This window comes from Euphorbia lathyris, chromosome 5 (assembly GCF_963576675.1).
Source record: "Euphorbia lathyris chromosome 5, ddEupLath1.1, whole genome shotgun sequence".
Lineage (NCBI taxonomy): Eukaryota > Viridiplantae > Streptophyta > Magnoliopsida > Malpighiales > Euphorbiaceae > Euphorbia > Euphorbia lathyris.
Genome location: NC_088914.1, coordinates 5,248,703 through 5,275,150, shown reverse-complemented (window position 1 = coordinate 5,275,150; position 26,448 = coordinate 5,248,703). Strand labels below are relative to the sequence as shown.

Below are 26,448 nucleotides of genomic sequence, written 5' to 3'. Positions count from 1 at the left end.
ATGAAATTAAATAAAAATGAGTCTAATTTTAACTAAAAATATAAATTACATTACAAACACAAATTTAAATAAAGGAATAAAGTACCAAAATAGGCCTATGGTTTTTGGGGAAGTATCAATTTACGCACTACGTAAAAAATAGCACCAATATATGCCTAATGTATAAAAAAAATACCAATTTAGACATCAATAACGGATTGAACACGTCATTGATATTACTTCGTTAAGTTTTGATTTCTCTCTCCACATATAATTGATAGAACTTAATAGAGTAATATCAATGACGTATCTCGTTCCGTTATCGAAGCTTAAATTTTTGCCTTTGCTTCTTTGACCAGTCGTTTCCAAGGGGTTATCTAAATGCTAAACTTTTCAAACCTATCTAGTATTGTCTGAGACCGTCTTTTTAGATTTTCAATTTAGCATGCCACTTTTACTCTATTTTATTAATTTTTGGTTGAATTTTTATTTTTTATAGTTATAACTAATTTTGTTTTTCATTTATATATTAGTTGAACGGTCTAGGTTGGATTTGAGAATTAGAATTTTTAACTCAGCTCAGTCCGTTTCGAACCTGATTTGAATATAATGCGGACTGAGATAGGTTTGAACAAAGTAAATATATATCAAGTCCGATTAGGTCCGACCTGAATCCAGCTCGGTCCAACCCATGAACAGGTCTAATTGCAATTTTAACTCGTTTCTAAACGTATCTTTCATAGACTATTCTTCCTGATTATTCTTATTATTGCAACCTTAACTCGTTTCTGAACTTTATAGTCTATTCTTTATGAATTCTCACAGATGGTGCTGGATTGACAATTCAATCTTGCAAGGTTTTATTCCTTATTTTCTTGTTGTACTTGATATTTTCGTATCTATAAAGTGATGTATGCATTCTTATAAAAAAAAAAAAAAAAAAGAGTAAACACATTAAAGAATTAATGTCTCTTAACCTCACAACAATTAAAGTATAAACTATATTAAATAATTAAATTAGATTCTGGAATCCTTTCAATTTGTATTATAATTTATAAATTAATAATGGAGAAACGAAATCCAAATTGAACCATGATTTTCAAATTCATTGTATGAAACATGCTTTAGTTGAACAAATTAGAAGTATATGTTTAGAAGTCTAAAATTAAGTCAAGAATATACCCATAAAAGGATAAGAGAGGAGATTAAAAAAGGATCAAAGTATAATTATATTTCTTATTAAAATTACTCTTTATTCTCCCACGAGTTCCATGAGGATTTTTTTTTACATTAAATTAAATATTGAGAACCGGAACCTACCATGAAAAAAAAAATGTGACATTTTTTTTTTTTTTTGAACAGGAGGAAGGGCCTAGGCCCCGAAAACAAAACGCAACAAGAACTTAAACCATATCTCGAGCTCTCCTGAGGATGCCAGAACCAGATCTATCCGTATCCATGATGTCTATTAAGCCTGCAGGGGATTCTCACACTCGTTATACCCTAAACTCCTTTCTCCTGCGAAATTTGTCAAAAAATCCGCTGCTCTATTTCCTTCGCGAAGGACATGACCAACTTTGACATCCCAATTCGAACCTATCTGTTTCCGACATTCTTCAATCAGCCAGTCCAATCGATGTAACCGATAACCTTTCGTTTTAATTAGCTTCACAATTGACTTAGAATCGATCTCAAAGGTTACTTTCTTCTATCCCTTTCTCCAAGCTATCTCCAGACTATAGTAAAGACCCCAAACCTCAGCCAGATCCGTGGAGCATATTCCTAAATTACAGTAGAACCCCCCTAACCAGTTTCCGCAGCTGTCACGGGCAATCCCCCCGCAGGTCGCCCTTCCCGTGCTATCACTGCGTGCCCCGTCGCTATTTAGCTTAATCCACCCCTTCGCCGGTGGTGTCCACTTGACCATATGATCCGCCAAATGAGGAGGAGCCAAACTCGCAGCCGGACTACTTCTTACAGCCCCTGCCTGCTCCGAAGCAGCTTGGATTACTCCATCAATTTTCTCAGTCAGCCCCTGTCCGACCCCTTCGAACACTACCTCATTTCGCCACTTCCATAGTAACCAGAAGTAGGTTCCAAAGATTATTTCCCATGAGATTCCGTTCCATTTTTCTTTCGCCTGCAGATTACACAACATCCACGATCTGACATCTCCGGAGAAAAAGTAAGCCTGCCGATTAATAGGGATGAAGAACGTCCATACTCGCCTTGCTTCGACGCAATCTCGAAGGAGATGGATTAAATCCTCCCTAGCTACAATAAGTTACAATAATAAAGATATCATTAAAAAAAAATAATAAAAAAAAAAGATATACATAATATTAAAAGTTATGATTATCCTAATCCTTTTCTTCTTCATTTCTCTTCTCTTATTCTTTCGATCTTCCTATTTTATTGATCTACTTTGAAAAGGACGAAGGATTTTTCTTCTTCCTCCTCTCATCAGATTATATTTTTGTATTTTTTATTATTTTTTTAGTCTGTGTTAATATATTTCATCGGAACTCTTTATCCGTATTTGCTCTCTATTATTATTATGTCGTTTATGCTTTTTTCAGTTTTAGCAAGAGCGGAAATGGTTTATCTTGCCCGCAGATCAATAAATCTACGTGGTTGTAACAAAATAAAAGATTCATATCCGAATGTTCGGAATGGTGTAAATGATAAAGTTTGGATTGCAGACGTCTTTCTACAGATTTGGATTAACGAGAAATATATTGTTGTTTTGTGTTTTTTGTGCCTTTTATGGGTCTTTTGCTTTTTGTAGTCATTTCCATCCATTCGTGGATATTATATTTGCTTTAACCTGTAATCATGTGAGGTTTTATTTATTACATTTTGTTTGTTGTACTTCTTCATGCTTTATCTAATGAAATTATAAGCATTTCTCAAAGAAAAAAATTATGATTATCAATTAAGGCTGACTTGTATGATTAGGGCTTTAAATTACTTAAGCTAGATTTCGAGTTCGAGTCCTATATATGCTGATAAGCTTTAATTGGAAGAGGATCCACCTAAAGGACGCTTGACTAGCCTCGAGCCGCTTATCAGTTGTAAAAGTAACGTTCAAATAAGCAATTGTGGAATAAAATTAGTACTGTTTTTTTTTAAATGTTAAGTTTATATCGATGTTATTTTATAAGTAAAGACTAAATTGATAATCCTCAAAAACTTTAAGCATGTTTTAATACTTTATCCCATAAAAAAACAGCGATTTTGTAATAGCCAACCAAATACTATTTTATTTATTATTCGATATAAAAAGCTAAAAACATTTCCGAAAAACGAAAACAAATACCCGTTGAATTAACTAGTCCTGACTTATTTCATGTTTTGAATTTCTAATTACCCAATTTGCGTTGTGGTGAAGCGTTTAGCCTGTTGGTTGAAAGGTTATTTATGATGGTAGAAGTTGTGAGTTTAAATCACATAGAATGGAATGAGATGGGATGGGATGGAGAATTTTTTTTTCTTTAATATAATTTTCTATTTAATGTAATAAAAAAACAAAATTACCCAACTCTCTCTTATATTGAAGTTTCAATTATTTATATCTTCACCTAAGGAAATCAAACTGCTAATGGATAAAAACACTTCTAACATTTAGGACTCGTTTGATTCGCGGAATAGAGAGAGAATAGAATAGCTATTCTCAAGAAATAACTATTCTCACCTTTGGTTCAATATTTTTTATGGAATATATATTCCATGGAATCCCTATTCCTTGTTTTCATGGAATATTTATTCTTTAATTTATCAAAGGAAAAGTCTATTCCTAATTTTGTATTTTTGTAATTTATAAAATTACCCTCCATTAAATCTTCAATATTCTCTCTAGCCCATTTCTCAAATCCTATATGTTTTGGCGAATCATAATTTATATCATAAAAAAACGTGAAAAATGAAAAAATGAGAAAAACGGTTAAAAAATGTAAAAATGCGAAAAATATGAAACAAAAAACGTGAATAATGCAAAAAAGTTACAAACACGAGAATATGCAAAAAAAAAAAAACGCGAAAAACATGAAAACGGGAAAAACAAGAAAACACACAAAAAAGCAAACAATGAATAACGCGAAAAAGTGACAAAACACGAAATATACAAGAAACGTGAAAAAATATGAAAAACATGAAAAAGTGAAAAAATACGAAAAAAACGAAAACGTAAAAAAATACGAAAATACAAAAACATAAAAAATGTTAAAACACAAAAATGTGACAATACGTGAAAAACGTGATAAACATGAAAATATAAAAAACGCAAACAAAACACGAAAACATAAAAAAATACGAAAAACATGAAAAGGCGTGAATAACACGAAAAAGTAACAAAATGCTGAAAATACAAAAAACGCAGAAAAAGTGTTAAACCCAAAATATACCTAAAATATCATTAATATTTACATCATTTTTATTACAAATTTGTGGTATTTATATCTGTTTAGATTACTTTTACTCTCGAATATCTTTCTTTCTTGCAAGGTACCTAAATATTTGGTAAAATCCAAATAGGAACGAAAAAGGATAAAAAACAGAAGAAAAACCCTACAAAAGGAGTCAAAGACGACGTAAATCAAAAGCGGCAAGTCAAGGACACGAACGAGAGCAAAGAAGTGAAAAAACGCACCGTGCCGCGACCGCGAATCCACCACCCACGGCCGCGACACGCATCCTTCAGCTACTTCCTCCCTTCGTCCAAAGCTCAACTTGATGTTCCCCCATTCACGGCCGAGGATCCCCATTCTTGGTAAGTGCAGAAATTCTGCCAAAATGCAATAAGCACATGTTGAAATCCAAGAAACGCGTTCGTTCAAGTAGATAAAGACGTCCTTTCACAACGGACACGACTCTTAACCAACGGATACAATTTTTTACAAAGGATATATCACTTCAATCACAACCCTTCAACATCTATAAATAAAGAGTTGATGTTGAGAAAAATGTGATGTAATGTTATATAATATAGATATAGAATCAGAGCGTAGAACTAATGTATAAGTTCTAAGTAAAAATAGTTCGAGAGTTAGAAATTAGATTCTGTACAAAACAAGATGAGGTACACATATTGTTTATAGTTTAATTACAACACAGTAGCATTTAGACATTGTTCCAGTTTTAGTTTGCATTTTGGTAGTGGCCGACCGAATCCCTATTACGAAGTTACAGCGAGAAGATTGAGTAGAGTGTTCGCCCCTGAGCCTGACAACCTCTAAGGAAACCCAAGGAAAGGACTGATCAGCCGTTCACTTGCACGCCCTCGAAGAACTCGATGCTCCATGTTCTCTGTAAACTTGTATCAATTTATATTTCATCTAATAAAGTCCGTTCTATTCGATAAATCGTTATGCAGCACTTATGGTAACCAATCCACTAAAGTGATTGCTGGTGTTTTCATTAAAACGTAGTTAAATTCAAAATCATTACAAGGAAACTTTGTTGAACACTTAGGCAAATTATTATCTCGGTAGAGTTTTAATTTGGTTAAGGACATTATGCCGGCTAAAGGGTTTTGCCACGTTCGAAGCCAATTAATTAGAGGTTCCGTCATTTATTTCATCATCATAATTAATACAAAGTTTAGGTTGTTTTCTTTGCTCAATGCAAATGAATACATTTATTTGTTTTTCTAAAAGTTCTAAATGTTCATGTTTTGTAAAATTCATCCATAAATCAGAAGATTTTTCTAACAATCGATATATTCTAATATAAAATCTTATTCTAGCATTTTCAAATACTCAAAGTCCACAAATTCAATTAAACAATTATTTTTCCTAAAATTCAATTAGACAAATTTCACTTTTTCATTAACTTCAATAGTAAATCTAACAAGTTCGAAATTAACCGATTCAAAAATAAGTTTTTCGTTAAAAAACGTATCCCTGTGGGATCGATATTTTTATTACTACAAGCGAAACCGTGCACTTGCGGAAATCGCTCAACAAGTTTTTGGCGCCGTTGTCGGGGATACGCCAAAATTTTTGACAAAATTTTTATTTTTCGTATTTTATTTTCGAATCTAGGTTTACACATTATTTTTATACAACTTTTACATTTTATTTATTTTCAGTTTATATAACATATTTGTTTTCAATTTTGTTTTGAAGGTAGTTTGGTTCGTGCAACAATTTCAAGTTCATGCGCAGTTCGCGAAGTTCGGGCACGCCACCAGACCCTCTTGATCCAGAAATTGAAAGAACACTTAAGAAAAACAAGAAAAACAACAAAAACAAAGACAAAACACCCTTAAAAACCAAAGTAGTCCAGCCAGAAAATATGGCCGATCCACCGACACTTATGGATTATGCTAGGCCAGGAATGGCCGGTGTAACTAATAGTGTAGTTAGACCCCGTATAAACGCAAATCAATTTGAAATTAAGCCTGCTTTGCTTAATATGTTGCAAAACAACGTAACGTTTTATGGACTACCTAACGAAAACCCTAATGCCCATTTGACAAATTTCTTAGAAATTTGTGACACTTTTAAAATTACTGATGTAACAGCCGAAGCAATCAAACTTCGCCTCTTCCCTTTCACTTTGAAGGATAAGGCAAAAATGTGGTTAACTTCTATGCCTGCTGCAACATTTGAAACTTGGGACCAATTAGCCCAAGCGTTTTTATCAAAATATTTTCCTTTAGCAAAAACCGCAAGAGTCATCAAAGAATTGACATCTTTTACCCAAAATGATAATGAAACTCTTTATGAAGCTTGGGAACGTTTTAAAGAACTTCAACGTTTATGCCCACACCACCAATTGCCAGATGCACTTTTAATGCAGACATTCTATAATGGATTAAATCCTATAACTAGAGGTTCATTAGATGCTATGTCTGGAGGGTTATTTATGAAGAAGACGTCCGTCCAAGCAAGAGAACTTTTGGAGGAAATGGCAATCAACAGCAGTATGTGGCCCGCAGAGCGTGGACATATACCAATGGCGAAACCATCATCCTCAGGTACATCATCGGTTAAAGGTATAATGAATCTTGATCCAGTTGCGATGTTACAAGCCCAATTTTCTGCCTTATCGCACAAAGTTGATAGGTTTATGGCACCGTGCGATCCTAATGATCCGATCCAGACAGACATTGATTACGAAGGTATGAATGAGATAGAACAGGTAAATTTTGTCCAAGGACAAAACCAAACTACTAATCCTTATTCTACTACTTATAATCCTGGATGGAGAAATCATCCTAACTTTAACTGGAAAGATAGTAATAATAACAATAATAATGCAAATGCTAATCAATATCGTGTAAATAATTATCAAAATCAAACATGAGATATGATTAACACTTTATCTTCAAAAATCGACAAATTTATAGATGCTATGAATGGAAAGGTAAGTAATCAAGACGATGGTTTTAAACGGATCGAAAGTAAATTCGATCAGCTTATCAAAAACCAATCATCTAGCATCCATAATTTGGAGGTTCAAATTGGACAACTTGCTAAATCAATTCCATCCCGCAAAGAGGGAAGTCTTCCCACCCAAACGGAAGAAAATCCGAAAGAGCATGTTAAGGCTATCACTCTTCGCTCGGGGAAAAACTACTTAGGTCCGAAAATGCCCGAAAATTCAACTTTACCTGGAAATGATTTACTAAAATCCAAAGAAGATACATTAAAACAAAAAGATACACCAATTGACTCTAGTACGAAACCTTTTGTACCAAAGCCACCTTTTCCACACAGGGTCCGAAATAAGGACCATAATAAACAACTTTTATCATTTTTAGATAAACTTAAAAATTTGCATATAAATTTAACATTCATGGATGCAATTACGCAAATTCCTAACTATGAAAAATTCTTGAAGGATTTAATTTCAAAAAAGATTAGTTGGGAAGGAATTTCATCCATTTCACTTACTGAAGATTGTAGTTCGATAGTATCGAGCAAATTACCTGCTAAACTCAAAGATCCCGGATGCTTTACCATTCCGTGTAAATTGGGAAATATGGAATTCCCAAGTTGTCTTTGTGATTTAGGAGCTAGTATAAACTTGATGCCATTGTCTATTTTTGAAAAATTAGGTTTAGAAGAATACATCAAACGTACCAATATGGTTTTGCAATTAGCGGATCAATCCACTAAAAGACCATATGGTATAATTGAAGACGTTTTAGTAAAAGTTGACAAGTTTATTTTTCCTACTGATTTTGTTATCTTAGATTTTGCTTATGATGCTAATTGTCCGCTAATCTTTGGTAGACCGTTCATGAACACGGGACGTGCTCTAGTTGATGTGTCGGAAGGAAAAGTAGTTTTAAGAATAGGTGACGATAAGATCGAGTTCGATATGAATCAAGCAATGAAATATCCTATGGAGGATTTCGCCTGTATGAAACTTGATTTAGTTGAAGAATGTGTTAATGACATTGTTCAAAGAGAAGAAATAATAGAACCTATAATGGGTGGAGAATTAGAAGATAAGGACCCAGAGCCTTTGATTCGAGAAGATGGACCAGTTCCGCCTTCAGTAGTAGTTCCACCTAAATTAGAACTTAAAGAATTACCAAACCATCTGAGATACACTTTCCTAGGCGGACGTGATACTCTACCTATAATCATCTCTAACAAATTAACAGAAAGTCAAGAAGAAAAATTGAAAGAAGTTGTTAGAAACAGAATAGGAAGTATGGGATGGCAGATTTCAGATTTAAAAGGAATTAATCCTAGTATTGTAATGCATAGGATTCACTTAGAAGAAGATAAGCCACCTAAAGCGGATAGACAAAGACGTTTAAATCCGAATATGAAAGAAGTAGTAAAAAATGAGATTACTAAACTCTTAGACAATGGAATCATTTATCCTATTTCGGATAGTGAATGGGTTAGTCCAATCCATTGTGTACCCAAAAAGGGAGGCATAACTGTAGTAAGGAATGATGAAGGTGAATTAATACCTACGCGAACCACCACTGGTTGGAGGGTTTGTATAGATTATAGGAACCTAAATAAGGCAACTAGGAAAGATCATTTTCCTTTACCTTTCATTGATCAAATGATCGAAAGGATAGCCGGTCATGCATTTTATTGTTTTCTTGATGGCTATTCCGGATTCTTTCAAATATATATTTACCCGGATGACCAAGATAAAACAACTTTCACATGTCCTTATGGAACATTTGCATATAGGAGAATGCCTTTTGGTTTATGTAATGCACCAGCAACTTTTCAACGTTGTATGACTGCAATTTTTAATGATTTCATTGAAGATATCATGGAAGTATTTATGGATGATTTTTCAGTTTATGGAGATTCTTTTGATGCATGTTTAAAAAACTTAGATAAAGTTCTTTCTAGATGCGAAGAAACGAATTTAGTATTAAATTGGAAAAAATGTCATTTCATGGTTGACGAAGGAATTGTTTTAGGTCATAAAATATCTGAAAAAGGATTAGAAGTGGATAGAGCAAAAACTTCAGTAATAGAAAAATTACCCCCACCAACAACTGTCAAGGGAGTAAGATCATTTCTAGGACATGCAGGTTTTTACAGACGATTTATAAAAAAAATTTCTGTGATTTCCAAACCACTTACTAATTTGCTTATGAAGGATTCAACCTTCGATTTTAATGAAGATTGCATTAAAGCTTTCGAAACATTGAAAACAACCTTAGTCAGTGCACCCATAATTGCTAAACCCGATTGGGATTTGCCTTTTGAAATCATGTGTGATGCAAGTGACCTAGCTGTAGGATGTGTTTTAGGTCAAAGAAATGATAAAAGATTAAATGTTATATATTATGCAAGTCACACATTGTCCGGTGCACAGTTAAATTACACAACAACAGAAAAAGAGATGCTAGCCGTAGTATTTGCATGTGATAAGTTTAGGTCATACTTGTTAGGATCTAAAGTTATTATTTATACAGATCACGCAGCTTTACGTTATCTGTTTGCTAAGAAAGATGCAAAACCGCGTCTGATTAGATGGGTTTTGTTGTTACAAGAATTTGATATAGAAATTAAAGACAAAAAGGGAGTAGAAAACCTTGTCGCCGATCATCTATCAAGACTAGAAGATGAAAACGGTCCTATAGGTGAAACTGTCGGTATACGAGATGATTTCCCCGATGAACATCTCTATCAAGTAGAAAGTGTCATGTCACCATGGTATGCAGATATTGCTAATTATCTTGCAACCGATATTGTTCCGGAAGGATTATCTTTCCAACAAAGGAGGAAATTTTTCTTCGATATTAAACAATATTTTTGGGAAGATCCCTTTCTATTCAAATCATGTGGTGACGGGATAATTAGGAGATGTGTTGGAGAAAATGAATATGAATCTATAATAACGGAATGTCATTCCAGCTCATATGGAGGACATAATGGAGTTAGTAAAACGGAAGCTAGAATATTTGAATGTGGTTTCTTTTGGCCTACGATGTTTAAAGACGTTGGTTCATTTATTACTCATTGTGATAAATGCCAAAGAACGAGAAATTTAGGAAGGAAAGATGAGATGCCCCTCACAAACATATTGGAAGTTGAAATCTTCGACATGTGGGGAATAGATTTCATGGGACCTTTTCCGCCTTCCAATGGTAAAACTTACATATTAGTAGCCGTTGATTATGTTTCGAAGTGGGTTGAAGCAATTGCAACCCCTACGAATGATTCTAAAGTAGTTGTTAATTTTCTTGACGATATATTTTGTAGATTTGGTTGTCCTAGAGTCGTTGTTAGTGATGGCGGTACCCATTTCATGAACGAAATTTTGATATACTTATGAAAAGGTATGGAGTACGCCACCGCGTGTCAACGCCATACCATCCTCAGTCAAATGGTCAGGCGGAGATCTCAAATAGAGAACTCAAATGGATTCTAGAGAAAACTGTTTCATCATCAAGAAAAGATTGGTCACAAAAACTCAATAATGCGCTATGGGCATATCGTACTGCATTTAAATCACCAATAGGAATGACTCCATACCGTTTGGTATATGGAAAGGCATGTCATTTGCAAGTAGAATTAGAACATAAAGCCTATTGGGCTATTAGAAAACTTAATTTTGATTTACAACAAGCAGGAAAGAAACGTTTGCTCAATTTAAATGAGTTAGATGAGTTACGTCATCTATCATATGAAAATGCGAGGATTTATAAAGAAAGAGTGAAAAAATGGCACGATGCCAAGATCAAAGTCAAATACTTTAATGTTGGAGATAAGGTGCTGTTATTTAATTCACGGCTTCGTATATTTCCAGGAAAACTTAAGTCCAGATGGACAGGACCGTATTTAGTCGTCAAAACATTCGACTATGGTTCTTTAGAACTTGAGGAAACTAACGGCAATCGTTTCAAAGTTAATGGTAATCGATGTAAAATTTATTACGAAAATATTTCCGAAATAGGAACTGAATTCGTAACAAGATTACCTGACATATAAATCATTTAGTTTTTCTACACAGTTTATTTAGATTTTAGTTTATTTTTATTTTTATTTATTTTATTTTATTTTAGATTAGATCACTTTATATTAGAATTTTAGATACATAAAAAAAAAATATTCAAGTCGTGATTTTAATTAATTTTTAGGGATTTAATGTGAGTTAGAAGAAATTTAGTGATTCTCAGTTGAGAATTTGGAATTCTCAGTTGAGAATTCACATATTTAGAATTTTTAAAAAGATAAGGAATTTTCTGAACTTATAGAGAATTTAAAATTCTCAGTTGAGAATTTGGGTATTTCTAGTTAGCTAGGGAATTTCTGAACTTACAGAGGATTTGGGATTCTCAGTTGAGAATTCTGACTTCAATTGATTTTTAAATAGACAAGAGAATTTCTGAACTTACCGAGGATAGGGATTCTCGGTAGAGGATCAGAAATTAGAGGTTTTGACGCCTGATTTCCGCAAGAAAATCAGCATGTCGCGACCGCAGCTCAGAATCCTCGGTCGCGACACGGTGAATTTCTGCAGAAATCCGACCCTTGTTCTTCATCTTCCAGCAGACACAACTTTTCAGAAACGAAAAATTGAGTTTCTTCATTTTTAAGAGGTCTGATTTTATGCCTTTTCACTTCAAAACAACACCTCTTTTCACCCTAGGATTTTATAAATAGGTTCTAGAGGTTCAGTTTTCTGTTACATTCTTTTCATCTCTGTCAGAACAATTCTCTGATATTCTTACAATTCATCAAACCAGAAACTAAGTTCAGAACCTTTTTGTTTCCTTACTCATTCCAAACACCATGACTTCTAAACACACACCATCTAAGAAAGTTGTTGCTTCACGCAATGAACGTACTGACATATCAGAGCGCTATGGATGTAACTTTCCTATCTTCAATCATGATGAGGGAAGGCGCTTCTTGAGGCTTCGATACACATTCTTTGTCGGAATGTTATACATGGATGACTTTCTTAACGATCAACTAGGAATTAGAGACGATATGAGTCGCTACATGGAACGTTTAGGATGGACCAAATTCGTTGATATGAAGTTTCCTATAATTGGAGACTGGATATTAGAATTCTTCTGTACGGTTCGCTTTGTTAACAAGCGTCGGGTGCGTCTTAGCTTTCGTCGGGATGGCAAAACTCTTACTTTTGGATATCCTGAATTGCATGCTTGGTTTGGTTTTCCCTTAAAGGATACTATCAAACGTCATTATGGAAGAGACATGACATCCACTGATATTTGGAGAATGCTCACCGGATTCTGGCATTTCAATCCTAAACTTGCCTATAATCAGTCTTTTCACTCCAACTCTATGCTGTATTTGCATAAATTTCTGAGTCACAGTCTGTTCGGTCGCACATTCAGTAGTGTGGTCCAAGAAACTGATCTTTATGTTCTTGGAGATATATTTCAAGGCAACATGGTTGATTCTTCAAAGATTATGATGGAGAGTCTTGTTGCCGCGTCTAGATCCAAGGCTAAGAAGGTTGGATTCGGGAATATCATATGTGGAATAATTCTAGGGACCAAGGGAAGTATTTCTGTTCCTTGGAGTGATGCTGAACCTTTTCCGACGCTAGACTATGAATTTTTAGAATATGAAGGTCTAGTGAAACGAGTATTTCGATCAGGCCCACATTTTCTTTCTGCACCAGAACGTCAAGCCTTCGTGCAGATGAAAATAGACCGCTATAGGGCTAAGAAAATCCCGATTAAAAGGGACGAATTTCTAGCATAGCTTTGTTTATTTTGTTTGTATATATGTTGTACATATTTCCCATAAATAAAACTTTCTCTTTTGCATTATATCCTGATTTTGATTATATGGTTAAACTATCATTGTCTTCATTATTCTACACTAATGAATCTATTAAATGAAACTTTAATAAATACATGACTAAGTTAAATGTAAATAACTAAGTTTTAATTCCTTAAATAAAGATTCGTTTAACTTACATTATTAAACAACCATAAATGCTTCAATTAATTTTAGTTCCAAACCTTTCCTATTCTTAATTTAACATCCATTAATTAAAGCATTTACATTTATTTTTCCATTAATAAGGATAAACCTTTGGTTTTCCTTATCATTTAATGTTTTACATTTATGTTTTTAAGTACAGATTACATTTTCAAGGAGTTCAGGATAGAATTTATCAAGAAAATACACAAAATGGAGTTAATATGCAGAATTTGGGTGACCAAGGGCTTACCGCGGCCGAGAATGGCAAGATTCTCGGTAACTTCAGCAAAAAGCACTCAGAAATTCGGAGAAAAATTCTCTGAAGAACGCGTACCGCGACCGCGGATGTGCGTCCTCGATCGCGACACGTGTGGTTAAGGCACTCATCAGTCCGGATTTTTGCCTATTTTCAGCCTATTCCTATTCCTAATCTAACTATTACTCTTCCTATTCAATCCTATATATCCCTATTACTTACACAAACCTCACATCACCTCCAATTTTAACCAATACCTTACTTTTACTCTTCCCAATTTATTCATTACCCTTTTCAATCACCTACACCTTTCAAATTCAAGACTCCATACAATTTCTACTTCATCTTCAACCTCAAGCTTTTCTCTTTTCATCTTTTATTTTTCCAAACCCTAACCACCATAACCATGCCTAGAGCAAAGCGTGTTGGACACAAGCCGGCTGTCACCGAGGCTAATCACCTTCGTGTTAGTTGCGGGGCTTATTTCGACATTCATTCAGAGGAAGAAGTTGGACGTTTCAAGCATTTTTCACACGCCAATCGTAAGTTCGTGGACATGCAGTTTCTTGACTTTGATTCGGTAAGGAAGTTGAACTTCATTACTCAAATTGATGCTTTTATTGAGACTTTGGGGTGGGAAACTTTTGCTTCTATGCGTTTTCCACAAATTATAGAATATGTGGTTGAGTTTTTGGTTACTTTGAAGATGAACAAAAAGAAAACGAAAATTTCTTTTAGGAATAATGGTACTACCTATACCATAGATTATGAGGCTATGGGAAATATGTTTGGTTTCTCTACTAGTGATTTTTATGATAAGCCTAGGGCTTTCGACAATAACTCTTTTTGGCAAACTCTTTCCGATCAAACTTCTTTCGACTCTAAAAACACTTCAAGCAAATTGATTAAGGACAATTGTGTGTTTTTCTTTCACAAATATTTGAGTTTTTCACTATTTGGTCGTGTTGAGAGTTCGAAGATTCAAGTCCGGGATTTGTTTGTTTGGGATTGTTTATTCAAAGGTTTGCGGGTTGATAGCATTGGAATGATATTTGACAATTTGTATCGTGCTTCGAGGGCTTATACCACTCAAGTCCCTCTCGGTAATTTAATCACCGCTATTGTTTTGGGAGCACGGGATGAATTGGCAACTTATGACATGTCCACCTACCATGGGTATGTTCCGGTTTTGGACATTGCAGCTCTTGAGCGGGCTCATTTATTGGTTTCTGCGGCTCCTCCCGTTTTTATTTCTTATGCTTCCCGTATTGCACATCTTCGTGGCACTATGGGTGGAGGTGCTTCTAGTTCCCAACATGTAGGTACCGAAGATGGAGGTGCGGAGGAAGGAGCGGACGATGCACCACAAGCCCAAGCAACTCAAGATGATGATCCGGTGGATTTAAGGCGAATTTTGAACCAAATCAATGCGAATAATTGAAAATGAATTTAAGAATTGATGATTTGGTGGAGAACAACATGGTGATGAATGACAACCTCAATACTTTGAGGCGTGAGCAAAGATCGACTCGGCATCGGATGCTTTCATTTTTCCGTCGCCAAAATGTGGAGACTTCACCAACACCTCCGGATTCCCCGCCGAATGTTTAGGTTTTATCTTTCATTTTTCTCTTATTTTGTTTTCATTTCAGTTTCGTACATTTCTATTTATTATGTTTCGTACAATTTCAATTTCAATTTAATTTTTTGTTGAATGTTTTTCTTTTCTAATCTTTCTTTTATTTTCATATGTTTTATCTTTAATGTTTTATCTCAATTTTGCACCAATGAGGACTTGGTCCAATTTAAGTGTGGGAGGAGATATATATATATCATTTTAGACATACGAATAAATACAACAAAAAAATATTTTCACAAATGCAACGTATATTGCAACACTTTTATAAACTTAACATTTTTTATGATATATCATTTTTACATTTATAAATTAATCATAATATGATTATTTTTAGGTTATCATTATCGATGGAAAGAATATATTTCTATACGGGTAATATTTTTCAAAAAAAAAAATTTCACAAATCTTCGACACGATTTTAAGTAAAAATTGTCTCGAGTGAATGTATTTAAGTAATAAATTCTTTAATTTTAATCTCTATTTCATATCATGAATTTCATGATACAATAAATCTTATTTTTAATTTTCAATTAGGTTTATAGGCATTAAATTGAACTAACAATTTTTTTAGCTCGGTTTTGATTTTGTCTTACATTAACACCAATTGAAGTTTTTAAGGAAACTTTAGCCATAATACGTGTTGAATTTTAAGTCAATATAGGATGAATGTGCTAACTTTCTTTTTCCCAATTCATATTAATTAATCAATAAATCATATTCTTAACTTTTGGCCACGATTGAGACCAACCTTATCACAGTCGAGGTATGAAAGGGAAGAAATAAATAAGTAAAGCGTACGTTTGGCCACGATTGCGACCACCCTTATCACAGTCAAGGTATGGAAGGAACGTTTAAATAAAAAAAATTAAGCGTGTTTAAAGTTTAAAGTAACGATTGCGTCCACCCATGGCATGGTCGATACCTCTTAAGCGAACACAAATAAAATGCATATAAAGTTACGGTCGAGACCACCCTTATCACGGGCGTAACTAAGCAAATAAATTAAACTTAATAAATCATATATAATAATTCAAGTTTGGGAAAGGAAATTTGGTGCTTTGAAATGCCTTGAGATGAAAAACTCAATAACATGCGTGCTTACATCGTCCCGAATACTTCAATTTAAATATTGAAATACAAGACGAATGATATATCGTATTTATACTAAGTTAGTTTGATATTTTGCGTATAAATTTGCCATGCGAAGTTAGTATTTTCGGCTTAACTAATTTAAAAGGTAAACACAAAGATATATGTTTTATTTTCATAAAGAGATTAGTTAAGGAATAAATTCAGTGAAATTTTGCTCGGGACTAGCAAAAGATTAAGTGTGGAGATTTGTTAAGCCCAAAATATACCTAAAATATCATTAATATTTACATCATTTTTATTACAAATTTGTGGTATTTATATCTGTTTAGATTACTTTTACTCTCGAATATCTTTCTTTCTTGCAAGGTACCTAAATATTTGGTAAAATCCAAATAGGAACGAAAAAGGATAAAAAACAGAAGAAAAACCCTACAAAAGGAGTCAAAGACGACGTAAATTAAAAGCGCCAAGTCAAGGATACGAACGAGAGCAAAGAAGTGAAAAAACGCACCGTGCCGCGACCGCGAATCCACCACCCACGGCCGCGACACGCGTCCTTCAGCTACTTCCTCCCTTCGTCCAAAGCTCAACTTGATGTTCCCCCATTCACAGCCGAGGATCCCCATTCTCGGTAAGTGCAGAAATTCTGCCAAAATGCAATAAGCACATGTTGAAATCCAAGAAACGCGTTCGTTCAAGTAGATAAAGACGTCCTTTCACAACGGACACGACTCTTAACCAACGGATACATTTTTTCACAAAGGACATATCACTTCAATCACAACCCTTCAACATCTATAAATAAAGAGTTGATGTTGAGAAAAATGTGATGTAATGTTATATAATATAGATATAGAATCAGAGCGTAGAACTAATGTATAAGTTCTAAGTAAAAATAGTTCGAGAGTTAGAAATTAGATTCTGTACAAAACAAGATGAGGTACACATATTGTTTATAGTTTAATTACAACACAGTAGCATTTAGACATTGTTCCAGTTTTAGTTTGCATTTTGGTAGTGGCCGACCGAATCCCTATTACGAAGTTACAGCGAGAAGATTGAGTAGAGTGTTCGCCCCTGAGCCTGACAACCTCTAAGGAAACCCAAGGAAAGGACTGATCAGCCGTTCACTTGCACGCCCTCGAAGAACTCGATGCTCCATGTTCTCTGTAAACTTGTATCAATTTATATTTCATCTAATAAAGTCCGTTCTATTCGATAAATCGTTATGCAGCACTTATGGTAACCAATCCACTAAAGTGATTGCTGGTGTTTTCATTAAAACGTAGTTAAATTCAAAATCATTACAAGGAAACTTTTTTGAACACTTAGGCAAATTATTATCTCGGTAGAGTTTTAATTTGGTTAAGGGCATTATGCCGGCTAAAGGGTTTTGCCACGTTCGAAGCCAATTAATTAGAGGTTCCGTCATTTATTTCATCATCATAATTAATACAAAGTTTAGGTTGTTTTCTTTGCTCAATGCAAATGAATACATTTATTTGTTTTTCTAAAAGTTCTAAATGTTCCTGTTTTGTAAAATTCATCCCTAAATCAGAAGATTTTTCTAACAATCGATATATTCTAATATAAAATCTTATTCTAGCATTTTCAAATACTCAAAGTCCACAAATTCAATTAAACAATTATTTTTCCTAAAATTCAATTAGACAAATTTCACTTTTTCATTAACTTCAATAGTAAATCTAACAAGTTCGAAATTAACAGATTCAAAAATAAGTTTTTTTGTTAAAAAACGTATCCCTGTGGGATCGATATTTTTATTACTACAAGCGAAACCGTGCACTTGCGGAAATCGCTCAACAAAAAGCAAGCACGAAAAACGGAAAAACTAAAACGTGAAAATGTGAAAAAAAATGTGAAAAAAAACAATAACGTGAATAACACAAACACGTGACAAAACGCGAAAAATACGAAAATGTAAACAAACACCGAAAACAATAAAACTTGGAAAATATGAAAAAGCGTAAAAAAAATGCAAAAAACATGTAAATATGAAAAAACGTAATAAACACATTTTTTATATTTTCGTATTTTTAACTTTTTTCACTTTTTTCATATTTTCGATTTTTTTCACTTGTTGTGTTTTCAAGGTTTTTTTTTCATTTTTTCACATTTTTCTGTTTTTCATATTTTCGTGTTTTTAACATTTTCATGTTTGCCACATTTTTTTTGTGTTTTTTTCATTTTCTTGTTTTCATGAGTTTTTTCTACATGTTTTTCCTATTTTTGCGTTTTCATAGCTTTCCACGTCTCTATAATTATGTTTTATTGTTTTTTCGTTTTTAAAATTTTTCAGTCTTTCATGTTTCCCTTTTTTCTGTTTTTTTATATATTTTTTAAAATAATATATATTAAATATTTGAACAATTTATAGTAATAATTAAAATTTTAAAAGAAATAAGACATTACATTTGAGGGTAATGTTGTCTTTTGAATAAAAAAACTATCTATTTCATTCTATTTTATTCCACCAACCAAACATAAGAATAATTATTCTTAGAAATTTCAGTTGTATCCTGTTTTCTGAAAAGTACTGCCGGAAGATAGCAATCCATCCGACAAATACATAATAAAAAATATCATAAGATAGCATCTTTTCTAAAATTCTCTTTTTTACCAATTACGGGTTAAATACCCTATTAGTTTAGTTCCGTTATAAGAAGCTTAGAACAGTAACATTTAGTTACGTTAGGACGCATAAAAGCAGCTATTTGCCTCATTGGAACGAGCCTATCCCTATCACAGTAGGATTGTTTAAGCTATTTGTAGCTAGCTCCAAGGCACCATTCTTTGCTATTCTATTCTTTTGGAATAGTCATTCTATTCCCACGAACCAAACGGCACCTTATGGGTATGAGCAACTTTACCTTTAACGTCTAAAATAATACAGTTTTAGATCTAAAATTGGCAGTCAAGAACAATTTGGAGATTAATATTTTTAAATTCGAGGAAATATTTAAATTTTTTTGTCAACTCGTACAAAATACAATATATTATTTTAACTTTTTTTAATTTTTTTTTTCATGTTGAATCATATGTTTATGATTTTTTACTAATAAGTGATAAAATGCCACACATATGAAGTGTAAATGACGAGATTCATGACCGATAAGACAATTTGATGAATAATTTCTCCAATTGACCCAACTTGTCAATGTTAAGGGTACAATTGCACCATTTTAAACGTTATGGGTAAAATTACTCATAGGTGTAAACATTAGGGGTATTTTTTACACTTTATCCCTTTTACACATTAATTTTTGAAAAAAATACAAAAATAAATCTTATGGTTTAAAGTCTTCGTAGTTTAAAAGTTTGTAAACATTGGTTGATTGCTTTGTGCAGTTTACAAACTCAGTCAGTCACTCTGCCAACCATTATTATCGTGACTATTTACCCCAAAATGGAACGATTTGACGTAATTAAAAAGACTGACTTTGCAAATTACTCAAAATATAAAGTCTGAGTTGACAAATAAACTAAACCACAAGTATTGTTTGATAAAAATATTGCTTCATATGTCTTTTATCTACAAATTTTACAAAACACAAAATTACTGTTTGCAGACTTTTCAACATAAAGATTGTCTTTACAAATCAATCAAACTATAAAGTTTATTTCTGTACTTTTTTCTTAAGTTTTTTAATCACTTTAAGCAAATTTAGGGAACCATAGATCTCTATAAGCAAATAAAACAATCAAATGGTCATTTAAATAAATTCAAATAGCCAATAATCTCTTTAAACAAGTTCAAACGCTAAAAAGACAGTTTGTAAGTTTATAGCACGATCGATTTTCAAGCCAAATCCAAGAAGCCTTGTATATTAAGCATAAATAAAAAATATATTTGGAGCCTTTTTTATTCATCTATTATTAGCTGATGTTTGCGGGTGTTCACAGTTTTCTGTTGCTGTTAGCTATTATTAGCTACTTTTTTTTATTAGTTGGTTATGATTAGACCTGGGCATGGGCCGGCGAGCCCGCCCGCCCGGCCCGGGCCCAGGCCCATTTAGCCGGGCTTGAACACATCGAAATATTGTTAGGTCCGGCCCGGCCCAAGCCCGTATAAACCCGTCAAAAATTGGGCGGGCTTGGGCTTTACAACTTTTATATCGGGCAAGCCCGGCCCGGCCCGATATACTATATATATATAATATATATATATTTATATAAATTATAATATATTTTGATAAACATAAATATAAATAATTTTTTCAAAAAAAAACTTTGCTGCAGAAAAAAAAGTTTTCTGTCACAGCTTCCAAAAACAAAAAAAAGTTCTCTGTTTAACTTATAATATATATATATTTATATAAATTATAATATATACATTTTTATATAAATTATAATATATAATATATAAATATAAATTATAATATATAAATATAAATTATAATATTTTTTTAATATATAGATGGGCTTGGACGGGCGGGCTTGGGATTCATATCTTCGGCCCGAGCCCAGCCCGAGCCCGATTAAATTTCTTGCGGGCTGGGCTAGGCTTGGGCTCGCCAGACTTTATCAAAAGCCCGACAGGCCCGACCCAAGCCCGGCCCATGCCCAGGTCTAGTTATGATTAATAATTTGTTGACAAAATCAATCTAAAAAAACAAAAACAATTGTATTATTGAATCAAAATTATAAAATTAATAGAATTACAATATACTTTCAACCAAAAATTAGACAAAACGAGATGTCGAGGCCTCCTACGAAACAAATTTTCTTAGGACAAATTTCACCCGTTATGGAGTAATTTTCTTTCAAAATACAACAACAACGTGCATCGAACTCTACCATGTGGAATGAAGTCATTACCAAAAACAATCCCTAGTGAAAAAACGCTTTATTGTGTCGCAATAATTGCATTAGGTTTATAAAAACACGATGAGCTAATTCAATTGCGTCAAGAAGCTCGATGCAATTGATGAAATTTTTATCAATTGGTATGCTCTAAACACAACCAGTGAAATTTCTCAAATCAGTTGTGTCAGTCCTTAATAAGGGCTGACACAATTGATCGATAATATTAGTTGCGTGTTTTTGAAACTTGATGCAATTGATGGTATTTTTATCAATTGTGTATGCTTTAGAAGTTAAGCCGACGTAATTGCTCAAATCAATTGTGTTGGTCCTTAGTAAGGGCCAACGCAAGTAACTAATAATATTAGTTGCTTTGTGCATGTAAACGTGCAACACAATTGATGTTAATTGTATTGATTTTTTATGAGCCGACGCAGTTATCCTTTTAATAAGAGGAAATTACAACACAATTAATTGATATGTTATTGTTAGATTATGTATAAATTTATCACTATGATTATTAGGTGAAAACTGATTTAACCCTTATGTATAAAACAATCCAATTTCAAGACTCTAAAAAGTGCAGGAACGACTTTAATATTGCCTATTAATCTAACAAATAACTGAGTTTGTAGAATATACAATTTGAAACATAAAAACTGTTTTTGCAAATCAATAACCAAAAAAATTATTTTTTTTCTTTTCTCTAAATAAAATTATTATATATGTTTATACAAAATAAAAACATATATATTATTATAAAAAAACATCTATTATATATATAAAGGGTGGAACAAAAGTAACACATGTCATAATATTAAGCTTTGGAGATTGACGTGTCAATTTAATAGAATTTCTAATTTTCTCAAATTATATAATAGTTGCGCTGAGTTTTACTGCATGGGTCAGTTTGTTTATGTGTTTTTGAACCACTTCTCCATCGTTTATCTTTATCCTATCCTATCTTATATGTGTTTTAGAATAAAAGCTCTGATACCATGTTATGGAACCGATTGAACTAAAAGCTCGAGCGGATAGTTAAGGCCCAATCATATATCTTATATTAATCTCTGACAAATGCTACTCTTGGTTATTTAATTATCCTAATTTGATTTTATTTTCTGCAGCTTGATAGAGGAGCTATTGTTCTTTAAATATTCATTTGCTATAAATGAGACATATATTGGCTCAATTTTATGTTCTATAATTCCTTCTCTAATTTAATTAAATAACCTGTTTTTTTTCCAACCTTTTGAAAAAGTTAGACATAAATTCCTATGCTTATAAGTGTAATAAAATTCTGAACCTCTACAATTGCAGATGACAATTACACTGACAAAGTGGAAATGAAAGAAATGAAGATGCAATTACAAGTCAAATGCTACCAGCCATGATTGAGAAACTAATGAAGGTCTCCTGGGATTTGGTTCGTGCAGAGTAAAAAAGATGAAAGTAATACAATCTTTTATAAGAAACTGCAATTTCATTCTAATGTTGAAGATTTACATACACACATACACAACATCTTCGTTAATTCGTTTGATTGTAATGATTTGTTTTCCCTATATTATAGGGACTATTACTCAAATTATTCGTTAATTTTGACTCCCAAGAAAACTAGAGTAAGTTTGTAATTATGGCTTCCTAAGAAAGAATGGGTTTCAATAAACCCTCTCTTGGTACGTGTAACTAAACATTTTCATAGATGTGCAATAGTGAATTATATATATACATGTATCTACCGTTTTTATAATGAATTATGTATATGCTTTTGCGTTGTTAACAGTGGTCAAATAATTGTCAATTTTAAGGAGGCTATAATTAACTTTCATTTATAAAAATAAATGGAAGAACTAAAAAATTGATTAAGATAAAATTTAAGGACCTTATAATAATATGATGGATTTATTAATGTGTTAAGTAAAAACATAAGGACCTTATAATTATTTATTCTAGAATTAATGATAATTAAGACAGATATTCCATAATAATCTATAAATTAATTAAATAAAAAAAATTAATATTTTATCTTCTCCTAAATTTTTAATATATTAATATTTTAAATAAAAAGTTTACATATATATAAAAGACAATAATTGCAAGTATAAAGAAAGCAAGCAAAAAAACACAAAATACTGAGGAAAAAGCATAAAATTCAACCGCGCATCGTGTGGGTTGGCTTTGAGTTATTAAAAGTTATTGAGAAACTATAAGTCCATTTTAATATTATATTTGAAATCATATAATCTGTGCAATGCACGAGCTTAAATCTAGTATATATATATAAGAGGAATCAAACACATCCCAACAAATAATGTTTGTGATTACTATACCCGGACCCAATTTTCCACCATCAGTTCCGGAAAAAGACGAAACTACCCCTAACTAAAAATTTGATTCCCCCACACTTTCTCAAACTCTCCGAAACTCATTTCTTTCCGAAATCAGAGATTACACGTATCATGGCGAGCAATCCGTCATTCCCGGAAAGAGACAAGAACGACCAAGCCGTTGAAGTCGAGGTATTTTTCCGTTTGAGTATTTCTGTTTTCGGTTTAATTTTTGCAAAAATTGGGACTGTCGGACTGTCGGGCGTGTGGCTATCGCGCCCCACCTTTTGTCCCACCACAAGGTGGGGGTGATAGCCACACACCTGGGTGTCGGGAGAGAAAAAAAAATTCATTTCCCACCCCAACACCTGGAAGGGTATTTTCGTCCTTTCGCGGAACTAGGGGTGGGAAATGGTGGCTGGGTATAACAACACCCTGTTTGTTCGGAAATTTTAAGTTTGATTTTTATAGAATACAACAAATTCAGTTTATAAATTTGTTTGGAAATGGAGAAATGTAAATAAAATAAATAAATAAATAAATAAGTTTTTTCATAAAAATAAAGAAGCCTTTGTCGCAATGTGAAACGGAAGCGCAAATTTTAAATTGGAAATGGGGTTTTTGGTAATAACGCATGGTAAATTACACTTATAGTCCGTTTGTTTTACCTATGATTTGCTGTTTGTTGTTATAGTTTACTGTTGGAAAATACTGTTTTTTTTAAAAAGCAGGGAAATCACTAACCAAACACATAACTCTCATTTTTAAAGTGAAAAGGCAAAAAGAAGCATGAAAAGTAGCTACTAAACACCCCCTTAATGTTATATTTTCTAATATTATGATAATTAAATTTCAATTAACGTCACAAAATGACTGTTGATGAGCTTAAAATAAAAAAATTTAAAATTTTATGATATTCTAAATAATTTTAAATCATTAACTTTTTCGTTTGAGGTCATTTAGGTGTTGGTTGGATAAGAGAGCAAATGAATGTTTAAAAAGAGGAAATTCCGAGATTACAATTTTAAAAAGTACAAAAAAAAAAGATTCTATGTTAAATATGATTCTAAACAACTTTACATGAATATAGAAAAACAAGTATATTTGTAATTTGTATCTTTAAAAATAAGCAAATATCAACATTTTCACCACAACATCATTGAAACAACTCAAAAGTGAATTATAATAAAGAAAAAATAAATTCATAATAAAAAATGTTTTTATTTATTGTCGCTTAGGCAGCATCTAAACGGTCTAGGCGGCGTTGATGCAGCATAAGCGGAGCCCAAACGGCTAAAACTCACTTAGGAACCATAAAAACTTCTAGATGGACTAATCGGAGAAAATCGCAGCGATTCTCGATTTCGAGCGCCTAGACATGGCCTAAGCGGACCATGCGGCCTTGGTTTTGAACAATGTGACTATCGACGTTAAGAGTAAAATTTTTGGACATTTCTAATTTGAGGTTGTCAACAGTTATTTTGCAGCGTTAATTGAATTTTACTGGCTATAATGATGATAGAAAGTGTAAAGTTGTATAACTTTTTTTTTACGTTTTGAGTTTTAGTAGCAATACTATAAAAATAAATAAATTACAGTGACCGTTAACGTAATTTACCCGAATAATGGACATGTGTAAGAAAATGCATCCATGCATGGTTTCTATAAAAGGGTAGAGAAGTTGATAGGTTTAGATAAGCAAAGCTTAGAAATGGATACAAAAACTGAAAATGAACGCTCCGACGTTGCCCGGCGATCGGCAAAGTTTCCTCCGACCGTTTGGGGGTTTAGCTTTGCATCTTTCTCACTCCAAGACTCGGTATATATATATTTCTGATCCCTTTTCATTATGTCTTTTTACATTTTAGTCCTCTACTTATTACCATGTTGTTGCCTATCAATCTAACATTTTTGTTTGGTTACGTTTTTTACAAGTGGGACCAGTACTAATCCTCCACTCAGATGATTAACAACACCAGTCAAAAAATGATGTGGCATCATCTGAGTAGCTGGGATCGGTACTGATTCCGATTCATTGTACAAATTTTTCGTTTTTTATACCAATTGAACTCGATTTTAGTTAGAGATCTCGAGTTTGAATTTTACGGTATGTAAAAAAAAAGTCTAGATTAAGAGAAAATTTACCTAAAAGTGTCTAACGAACCGCAAATTTAAATTTTGATAAACTACGTCTTTTATTTTGATAAATAGGTTCACTTGATTGTAAAAGACATATACTACCTTTATTATTAAGTTTAGGCTTAAGGTGTTATTGAACTCCCGATCTATTCAAAATTTTATCATTTGGCTCCTGATATATTATTCGGTCACATTTGGCCTCTAAACTAATCCAATTGGTGAAATTTTACCCAATATATGGAGACTTGACAAAACCGTTATTCCCCATCACATGTAATGATATTTTGACATATAAACTTGACATGTCACACATCTTGAAGTTTATTTATCACATAAACTCTCTTATGTTAAAATAATTAATTAGATTAAAAAAGAAAAACAAATCTCTAAACTAAAATTTATCAAATTTAAGTGTCAAAATATCGTCATGTGCTAATAGAATAACAATTATGTCAACTTTCAATTTAAATTGTGTGAAATTGTATTAATTGAGATAGGTTAGAGGCCAGATGTGACCAAATAATAGGTCAGGGATCAAATAACAAAATTTTGAATAAGTTGAGAACCAAATAATGGTTTAAGTCTTAAGTTTAGAGATAAAGTATAAAAGTATCTCGAATAAATTACATTCATAGTCCCTTAACTTTGTTTTTATTTTAATTATGGCTTTCAAGCTTGAAACCCGTATTTTAAGGCCTCTAAATTTTGCATTATATTACCATAATACATCTTTTACAGTTGATCAAGTCAAAATAACCGATAACAATTTTAAAAAGTTCAAAAATT

General features: G+C 32.8%; 1 non-coding gene and 1 pseudogene across 1 annotated transcript; one reads left to right on the top strand and one right to left on the bottom strand.

Annotated features, from left to right (window-relative positions):
* Positions 1 to 6,651: 6,651 nt before the first annotated feature.
* On the bottom strand, positions 6,652 to 6,758 carry LOC136231555 (small nucleolar RNA R71). Its single transcript, XR_010689927.1, has one exon. It is a non-coding gene; the product is annotated as a small nucleolar RNA R71 (small nucleolar RNA).
* Positions 6,759 to 25,234: 18,476 nt separating this feature from the next.
* The window catches only part of LOC136229656 (probable terpene synthase 8), a 31,088-nt pseudogene continuing 29,874 nt past the window's right edge, over positions 25,235 to 26,448 (top strand).